The sequence below is a fragment of the Rhineura floridana genome, chromosome 3, assembly GCF_030035675.1.
Source record: "Rhineura floridana isolate rRhiFlo1 chromosome 3, rRhiFlo1.hap2, whole genome shotgun sequence".
NCBI lineage: Eukaryota > Metazoa > Chordata > Lepidosauria > Squamata > Rhineuridae > Rhineura > Rhineura floridana.
Genome location: NC_084482.1, coordinates 158,271,199 through 158,281,667, shown reverse-complemented (window position 1 = coordinate 158,281,667; position 10,469 = coordinate 158,271,199).

The window sequence follows — 10,469 nt, the reverse complement described above, 5'->3', positions numbered from 1 at the left end:
AGCAATAAAGAAGCATGTTTGTCTGCAGTAAGAAGTAAGACGTTGTTCATTCTGAAGTTATTATAATGAGTACAGCAGGATTGGGTGCTTATCACTAAAGAGAGAAATAAAGTGATCTGAAAATGTGTCTACCCTAACTTACCATTTACTCTTTTAAAGCACTCTCTATGGTCACAATCATACTGGCATATTTTTCTTCTTTTTCTTGAGTACTTGATGGCAAAGGATGAAAGCAGCCCTAGATGAATAGAAATACTGCTGTTCACAATACAGTTAGCTGACTAGCTGGCAAGCCACCTGGACTGTAATTCAGGCCTAATTTCTGATTTTCATAATATGTGCAGCTCAGCATGAAATCTTTTCAGGGTTTCTGGACAGAAAAATCCAGAAAATTCCTACTGGGAGGAAGGGTAGGATATAAATAAAATAAAATAAAATAATAACTAAATAAGCCCAGCAACCACTAACAAAAATTCAATTGCTTCATTAATCTTTTATATAGCAGCCAGTTATAAAGTTTTCCCTTCATTGTCCAAAAGAAAGGAAAATCTAAAGGTCAGGAACAAGACTAGGAGAAAGGACTCTCAAGGAGGAGTTAACAAACACACCCTAAAGTATTTATTTTCTCTCTACCCTTCCCTAAACTTGTAGTATGGGCAAGTTTGTTTTTCAGGTGGAATCTAAAACTGAGATACCTAATGCCAATCTCAGGAGCTCACAGTGAGGTAGTTCAGTCCATGAAGAATCAGAAGATAGGGACAGAACCCGGTGAAAGAGGATGATAGCTATAGGCAAGCTTTTGAGTCTGGTATTCCTGAGGATCTCTCTTTTAAAAAGGGTGAGATAATTCAACAAATCATTCATGTAAATTAACACACTCTCTGGATGGAGGAGGAGTGAGGTGGAAGGTCACTTCCTTTCCCTTCCCCTGCTCTGGCCCTCACATCTGCTCCACCAACAGCGGAGGGGGGTATTGGCTGGCACTACACACCTCTCCCCCCATCAAATGCCCACCTATAAATGTGGCTGCCTCACCTACAAATGTGGCAACCCCACCTAACAAAGAAGGCTGACTTTACAGGGTTGGGTGGTGCCCTCCTGACAATAGTGTTGCTGCTTCTTACTAGGACACTGTCGGGGCATGGCAGGTTGGGGCAATGCAGTACAGCAGCAAAGCCAGGGCTGGGACTAGCAGATTGGCCCTGCCACTGCACTTGTGCAGCCCTGATCTCACTCTTTTACTGGCCCAGTAAGTGGCAGCAATGCTACTGTCAGGATCATGGCAGTGCAGCACCAACCCACCATGATGGCCGCTCCTGACTGCAACTGCAGCCATTCACTATCTAAGAATCTTTCTCTCACACACACACAAGGAAGTTATGCATTTGATACTTACCTGTTGTTCATAATTATAAGTGAAACTTCTTTCTGCAGACTACCCTGGGTGACCCCACACAAAACTTCAGTCCATTACCAGCAACATCATTTTGAAAGCTTGGGTACAAACTGTTTATGAGAAACTCATCACAGAGTGGGAAGAAAATGAGCTTGTTGTATATTATTAAAATAAAACTCTAGAAGCATTTTAAATAGAAAATGACTTTCTATGGAAGGCAATTGAATGACGACTAGATTGTGTAATAAACCAGGATATAAAGAGAGAGTGACTGCCACAAGAATAAAATGACCATTGCTAAAATATATACGGCTGTATCCAGTGGTGGCTTTGTACTACTGCAGGGGTGGGGAACTGGATCCAGCCACTGGGTTGGATCCTTAGCCCCCTCATGGGCCAAGAGTGAGGGGCTGCCCACTTGTCAGTCACTTGAACTTATGCACAATGATATCAGGTGAGCTATTTTCCTTTGCCCATGAGGTTTGAAATCCAAGGTACAGTGCTTTGCAAGTGCTGACAATCATAGGTCTCTCCCTCTATGACTGACAGACCACTACAGCTAATAGCCAGCATTCTAATCTGAGTGCTTGACATCTGGGATCCAGAAGCCTCAGGATGCTGAGGAGGTAGCTGAGGTTACAGAGAACGGTTCCATTTACTTACACCACCCTCCAGGGATAGGTATGTACAAGACCAAACTAGACATGATCATGGGGATGTGTAAATGCAGCTGCACCGTAGTGCTTGTGCTAATTGTTTCTTGTGAGCCTAGCCCGACCCATCCCCAACATCAACATGCCCATTGGCCATGCTTCCTCTAGCATATATTTCCTAGCAGAACAAACTGCAGCTTTGGGGTAGGGGAAGGACATTTATCAGGAAAATAGCACTGGATGATAGTATTAGTCCTTTCCCTGTAATCTTGATCAGGTTCAAGCATCTTGATGATACCATGAAAGTGGTTCTACACACAAACAAATGTACATACATAAGGCTTCTTCACAGGAGCAGGACCTATGATTACCCACAGGCCCTGCTCCCATGGAGCAGCCCTACACACATATATCTATATGCATATAGGCACTGATGCTGAAGATACAACCACCCAGAGTGTGGTCAGTAGGTGCAGCAGTTGAGCTAATGGTGTGAGTTCCTGCATGCATACAGCACATGTACGGAGAGAAAGTCTGAACAGACCTATTGTGGACCGAATCCTTGAACTCATGCAATATCAGTAAAGTTCTGCTAAAATCACTGGAACTATAACTGCTCATATCAGTGAAGGATCTGGCTTTGTTTCTCAGCATCCTTTGCATTCCTTCTCTGGAAAACCCATGTGCTTGATCAACATACACTTGGTCAGCAAGCTTCTTACAATTTTTAATAGCACCGTCTAAAGCTTTTTGTAATCAGCAGATTGGTTCCCACTGGAAAATGCTGGGCCTTTATTACTGCATGGAAGGTTCTTCATTATCAACCCACTGCAGTTTGATAAACAGCTCACTTGAATGTTTACAGCACATTCTTAAAATTACAGTACAACTCCAGTTCCCAATTCTGAAGAGCAGTTGTCATCTGAATTTATTCTGTGTCAACCTCTCCTTTGCCTCAGTGGTGTGCTTATCTTTCTTATTCCTGGTCCACCAGAGTAAACTACGTTGAAGATGCCTGAATCCAATTTTTTAGCAATATGGACCCTGAGGATCTGAGGTCTTGTCTAATGTTGTAAACAATAGTGACAGATACTTAGATTAAAGATGACAGGATCCTTATAAAGTCATGAAGCTGTAACACTCCTATTTTCATCACCTTTCAAGTTTCCTTAGTTTAAAAAAAGAAGATTTGAATTCCATTGAAAAGACCAAAAATGGCTTTTTGCACGACAGCTTAGAAAACAATGTGTTTCTTCAGTGCAAGACAAATGCATGCTTGAAAATGAAGCCATTTATTTCAGTCATTGGGTATATATAAGTGCAATGAAGGGTTTGAAAGTTCACACAAGCATGGACATTAACTGATCTCTCCCAGTTCATTTTTCAGTTTGGGTGGCCTGTTTGCCCAGTCATTAGTGCCACAGTCCTTTTTGCATAATGGGGCACTGCTTGCACACACACCCTCCCCAACCTTTATAACAATATTACACAGCATATGGCTGATCTTGAGGGTCCTTCATCTCAAAAAAGGTGTAAAAGGATAATGGAATTGGAGATTTATATATACAAATAAACATATGTGACACCCACACTGAACAATATATCCTATATATGGAGGGGTCACTCATAATTAGTTACTGTAAACCGCCCAGAGAGCTTCGGCTATGGGGCGGTATACAAGTATAAAAGATAAATAAATGTCCAACCATTTATATACAAGGCTGGTGAGTGTGTAAACTGAATCTTAATGACTTGAAGGTGAATGTGTAAAAAAAAAGATATTGTGTTTCAGGTGATGCAAAACATCTATCTGTGGTGTTTAAGCAGTAATGGCACTTCCATACATTCTTGTCATTACACCCCATAAGGGGTGTGCTTGTTTTGCGAATTATCGCCTTGCACCTCTTTCTGGGCAGAACGAAATCAAACTTGTTGGACCCTTCAACCTGGGTGTGGTCATTTGGCTGTACTGCGCACCGGGCAACAAACCCATCTGGGAGACAACAGTTTCTGGCACCCCAGATGGGACATGACTGAAACAATATACAGCTTTGCCCGGTTCAGCCCTCCAACTTCAGAAGCGACATGGATTGAACCAAGGCCGAGGCGCCATGGTGATTTCACTGACGGTCAAGTTCCCTCCGGGCTGTGGATGAAGCCGGTGGGTGACACATTGGTGCAACGCTTGAAGGGCCAACAACTTGGGGGAATGGGACGGGGAAAAGTCTGCCTGGTAAGTAATATTTACATTGTTTCTCCCCTGGGAAAACTGAAAGGAAGGTATAGTGGGGAAAGTAACAAGTGTCTGTAAATATCCTACTCCGTAGATGCTGTGGGTGGCAAGACTGGGTTCGAGTCCCGTGAGCGCCCTTAGCCCGTACAGGGATGGGAGCTGAGCAGAGGTTGGCAGTATGGGTACAGGCCAGTCTAAGCCCCCTTCTTGCTCTCCTTTGGGATGCATCCTTGCTAATTGGTCTAAGTTTGGAGGGGATCCCCTGACAAAAAAGAAATTGATCATGTTTTGCAATAGATGGTGGCCTCAATATATCCTCAAGGATGGAGAAACATGGCCTGAAAATGGATCCTTACAATATAACAGCATACTGCAGTTGTTGCTATTTTGCCGGCGCAAAGGAAAATGGGGGGAAATACCTTATGTGGAATGTTTTATGAGTTTGTTTAGAAATAAAGATGTGCAAAAATTTTATGGAATAGGCATGGGAAGTGTGATGGTTGTGGCAGGAAAAAAGGAGGTTAAGAAAGTTTATCCTGAGGTGCAGGAGGAGGAAATACAGCTCATGGTTGCTTCAAAGAAATGAGCTGCTTGTTTTGATTCGACTCCCTCCGCTCCCCCTTCTTATGTGAGCCAGGCATCATCACTGGGTTCAGGGTGGGGGAGTCGTTAGCTAGCACCCCTGAGAAAGATCTGGCAGCCACCCCTCAGGATGGCCTCTAGGCTCCTAGAGAATCTTCAGAAAATCCAGGAATTAGCAGAATGTGCCCAGGAGCTAAGCAGCCCAGTAGCCAGTCGTACTCACTCCAAAGACTCAGAGCGTTCAGCGCTTCAGGCCCCTTTAAGACAAGCTTTGGGAGGAGGGGGGGCAGCCCTCATTTATGTTCCTTTCTCCACCGCAGATCTCTTAAACTGGAAACAATCGATAGGCCCAGACTTATGTCTACAATTTGTCTTACTCATAAGCCAAGTTGGTCAGATATGCAGGCATTACTGAATTCCTTTGTAACTCCTGAGGAAAGGCGAATGATTGTGGCTAAAGCTGGCTAGGAAGCGCAGCGGCAGCATCCTCAGGAGGAGGTGAAGGAATATTGTCTGGAGAAAGAACCACCATGGGATCCTAATGTTAGAGTTGAGAGAGAAAGATTGGAGGAATACAGGGAGTTTATTTTAGAAGGAATTCGAAGTGAAGCTCCGAAGCAGAAAAACTTGGCTAAGCTTCTGAACTCTGTCAGGGACCGGAAGAGGATCCTTCCTCATTTTATGGGAGGTTGTGTAAAACTGCCAGACAATATACTGATCTGAATCCAGAAGAAGAGGATAATCAAAGACTGTTTAACACCTTGTTTATTGGGCAGGCTGCCTCCGACATTAGACGAAAGTTGCAAAAGGTGGACGGGGCTGGGGCTATGTCATTCAGTCAGTTGATTGAGATTGCTTACAAAGTATACACAAACAGAGACCAGGTGAAGAAAAAAGAGGAAAAAGAGAAAATGAGGACAAAGGCTCCTTTGCTGGCAGCAGCTCTGGTAGAACAGGGAGGGGTAAGAGGATGAGGGCACGCCCGAATGAGAGGAAGAGGAAGAGGTGCCAGTGTGGGATGTGGCGGGGGCCAAGGGGGCCCCCAGTTGGGCCTGAATCAATGTGCAATCTGCAAAAAAGAGGGCCATTGGTGCCGGGAATGCCCACAAAGGAAAGAGTTGGAAAACTTACAAAAACAGGGGGAGGAATCTTTGATAATGTTAGAGGAGTCGGATCAGGAATGACAGGGGCCGGGGGTTGAGGATATTCCTGTCTCCCCCGAAGAGCCTCTGGTTAAAATGACAATAGGAGGGGAGGCAATGGAGTTTTTGGTAGACAGTGGAGCAACTCATTCAGTTGTGACAAGTTGTAAAGATCCATTGAGTAAATTTAAAGTTCCTGTTGTTGGGGCAACGGGCAGAAGAGCCTTGAGGCCTCTCATCCAGCCAATGAAATGCAAAACTGGGGAAAGACAAGTTTCTCACCAGTTTCTGTATATGCCTGAATGCCCTATCCCCTTAATGGGTAGAGATCTGCTGTGTAAACTGAGAGCCCAGATCACTTTTCCTGAGGACTGAATTACTATGAAAATCCCTGTGGAGGAGTTGTGGCAAATGCCTTTATGCCTATTATTAGAACCAGGAAGCCCTGAAGAAGTGCCTTCTGCAGTGTTGGATGCTGTTATGCCATGGGTGTGGTTCAAAGAGAGCCCTGGCCAAGCGAAGTGGGCAGTCCCAGTAAAGGTGGAGCTTAAGGCAGGGGTGACACTCCCAATGGTGCCACAGTATCATATCAGACTCGAGGCGAGAAGGGGATTGGTGCCACTTATTGAGAAGTTTTTGAAGTATGGACTTATAAAGCCTTGCATTTCAAGTTTTAATACCCCAATCTTACCAGTGAAAAAGCCCCACAGTGATGAGTTTCATTTTGTGCAAGACTTGAGGCAGGTGAACCGGATTACAGTCACAATTCACCCCACAGTGCCTAACCCCTATACCCTATTATCTACCTTCCCAGCCAAAGATTCCTGGTTCTCTGTAATTGACTTAAAGGATGCCTTTTTCTGCATACTCTTAGCAGAAGAAAGCCAGCCAATATTTGCCTTTGAGTGGGAAGACCCAGAGACTGGAAGGAAAACTCAGCTAACTTGGGGAGTCCTGCCCCAAGGGTTCAAAAACAGCCCCACCCTTTTTGGTACAGCCTTGAGCGAAGATTTGAGTAAATGGGAAAAGGGGGGTGAAGTCACCCTGCTGCAGTATGTGGGTGACTTGCTCCTGAGCGCCCCCTATCAAAATGTTTGTCAGGAAGCAACCATAAGTTTGCTCAATTTTCTGGGCCAGGCAGGATACCGGGTGTCACAGAAGAAAGCCCAGGTTGTGATGGAAAAAGTTCGGTATTTGGGCTTCAATATCTCCCAAGGACAGAGAGCTTTGGGACCTGAGAGGAAGGAAGCTATATGCCAAATAGCAGCCCCGAAAACTAAGAAGCAGTTGAGATGATTTTGGGGCATGGCAGGATTTTGTCGAGTATGGATACCAAATTTTGGACTTATGGCCAGACCCCTGTATGAGGCTACAAAGGGCCCTGAAGTAGTTCTGGAGTGGACCGCAGAGTGCAGGAAAAGCTTCGATGACATCAAGAGGGCTTTGATGACAGCCCCGGCCCTAGGACTGCCAGATTTGGAAAAACAATTTGATCTGTTCATACATGAGAGACAAGGAGTGGCAAGTGGAGTATTAACTCAGCCATTAGGTACACAGCGACGTCCAGTGGCATATTTCTCCAAGCAGTTGGATCAGACCAGCAGGGGATGGCCAGCATGTCCAGTAGCAGCACCAGCTTTGCTGGTGGAAGAGGCAAAGAAGCTGACTTTGGGACAATCTATGACTGTTTACACCCCGCATTCAGTTCTGACGGTGATGGATGCTAAGAGAGGTTCATGGCTCTCAGCCAGTCAATTGACAAAGTATCAGGCCCTGCTTCTCAACCAAGGGGATGTGAAGTTGACTACTACAAATGTGTTTAACCCTGCTACTCTGATGCCTATAGAACAGGAGGAAGGACTTGTTCATGATTGCATCGCCACAATTGAAAGCATTTATTCGAGCAGAGCAGACCTGAAGGATCAACCCCTAGCAAATGCAGACCTGGAACTGTACACAGATGGAAGCAGTTTTATTGAGAACGGAATGCGAAAGGCTGGTTATGCAGTGGTTACTTTATGGACTGTGCTGGAGGCTACAGCCTTGCCGAGCAATACATCAGCTCAGAAGGCAGAACTGATTGCCCTCACTAGAGCCTTGGAGCTTGCAAAAGGACAAAGGGTTAATATCTATACAGACTCAAAATATGTTTTTGGAGTGTTGCAGGCCCATGGAGCAATATGGAAAGAGAGGGGTTTGTTAACCTCTGCAGGTAGTCCAATAAAGTATGGAATGGGATTTTTAAACTCCTGGAGGCAGTAAACGACCCTACAGAAGTGGCAGTAATGCATTGTCGTGCCCACCAGAAGGGATATCAGGATGTGGTGAAAGGAAATCAGAGAGCAGCTGCTACAGCTAAGAAAGCAGCCAGGGGAGAGCCAGCAAAGCAGATGGCTCTTGTCCCACAAGTGAAGTTACCATGAGAAACTCCAAAATATACTGAGAAGGAAGAAACATTGGCATCTAGATTAGGAGCTAAAGAGAAAGTTGATGGATGGTGGAGGGTCTCTACTGGACAGATATTAGTACCAAAGACAATTCTAGTCCACTTGATTAATCAGTACCATAATGACATTCACATGGGAGCTGATGCAATGACCCAGAATTTACAGAGGATCCTGGTAGGACCTAAAATGCGAACTTTGGCAGAGCAAGCTTCTCGTAGGTATCTGATATGCTGTCAAAAAATCCAAAGATACAGCCTAAGCCTCCACCGGGGACAGGACGACAAGGAACATTTGCTGGAGAATATTGGCAAGTAGATTTTTCAGAATTACCAAGATTTCAACGGTACAAGTACCTATTGACATTTCTGGACACCTTGACAGGATGGCCAGAAGCTTTTCCTTGTAGAACTAACCAAGCCAGAGAAGTAGTCAAATGGATGATGAAGAAAATAATTCCCAGATTTGGAGTGCCAGAAGCACTCACCTCAGACCGAGGACCTCATTTTGTAGCAGGAGTTACAACCTCTCTAGCCAAAGCTTTGGGACTGAGATGGGATTTACACACGTCATGGAGACCCCAATCCAGCGGGCAAGTGGAAAAGATGAATCCAAACTCTGAAAAGACAATTGGCAAAGATTTGACAGGAAGGGAATTTCAAGTGGCCAGATGCATTGCCCTTAGCATTGTTGAGAGTTAGGGTGTCACCAAGAGCCAGGTTAGGAGTTAGCCCATTTGAGCTTTTATATGGCAAACCATACCCAAGGAATCCAGTGGTGATGCAGGGTACACAAATGCATGTAACAGGGGGGTTGTGGGTACAGCAGTATTTGTCTTCTCTGTCTGCTGTGTTATCTTCTCTTCACAGATACGTCCAAGACCGTTTGCCGTTGCCATTGGAGGCGCCAGTCCATTCCTTTCAGCCGGGAGACCAGGTGTATATCAGGACGTGGAAGGACGAGCCATTAAAGCCGAAGTGGAGGGGACCAGTGACGGTTTTACTTGCCACTTACACAGCGGTGAAGGTACAAGGTGTCAAGCCGTGGATCCACTACACCCGAGTGAAGGCAGCCCCACCTGAACGAGAAGGACCCCCTGAGAGTGACGCACCGGAAGCAGTCACAAAAGGACAGAGGTGGACAGTAGAGCCTGTGGAGGACCTAAAGTTCCTGTTTAAAAAGCAAGCATGAGCCAAATGTTTCAGTATGTTGTCTTTTTGGGACTGGTTTGGGGGAAAGTTATGGGGTACTTTTACACTCCCTATGAACAAAACCAGAATGTATGGATGTTTTTACCAAAGAATGTTTTGAATACAAGCGTGTTTTGTTTGCAGGGGGGAGGTTCCATGGAAGAGAACTTTAGAACATGTCTGTGGGCGGTGCCTACTAATCCACACATTATTAAGAAATATGCTCTGTTCAAAGAGTTTGAGGTGGATACAGGGTTTGACACCATGAGTCGATGGGGTAACCCCATCTATGAGAAAAGTAAGCACATGATTAGACTACGAATTAAAGGAACCACCCCAAATCCAACGGATTGTGTGGTGTTTGTGAATTGCACCTCTAAAGTCCCCCATTGTCTCAATCTGACTGAATCAAATCACAGGAATGGTCTACATTGTACCAAGGTACAGCAGGGAAGCTACTTTTATGGACATGTTCCCCTCCCTTCAGGTAGGTTCCTTGTATGTGGAAGTCAAGTGTTTTCTTATATACCAGCAAATTGCACTGGAGGACCCTGTGCTATAGGGAGGCTGTCCCTAGCCTTGCCCACAAAGAAACAAGGAGAGGCACATAAACAAGAAATACTGACCCTTGAAGAAAAAGGGCGAAGAAAGAGATCAGTAATACATCTAACCCCGGAATGTAATTCAAATGTTAACCTGAAATCTGATAGTGAAATGATTTCAGCAGCATTCTTTACTCCAGGGGTAGCGGCAGCCATGAATTTTAACATGATAAAAAAATTGGCGTGCTCGATGGCCAAAGGTTTGAATTTCACATCACAAGCGCTTA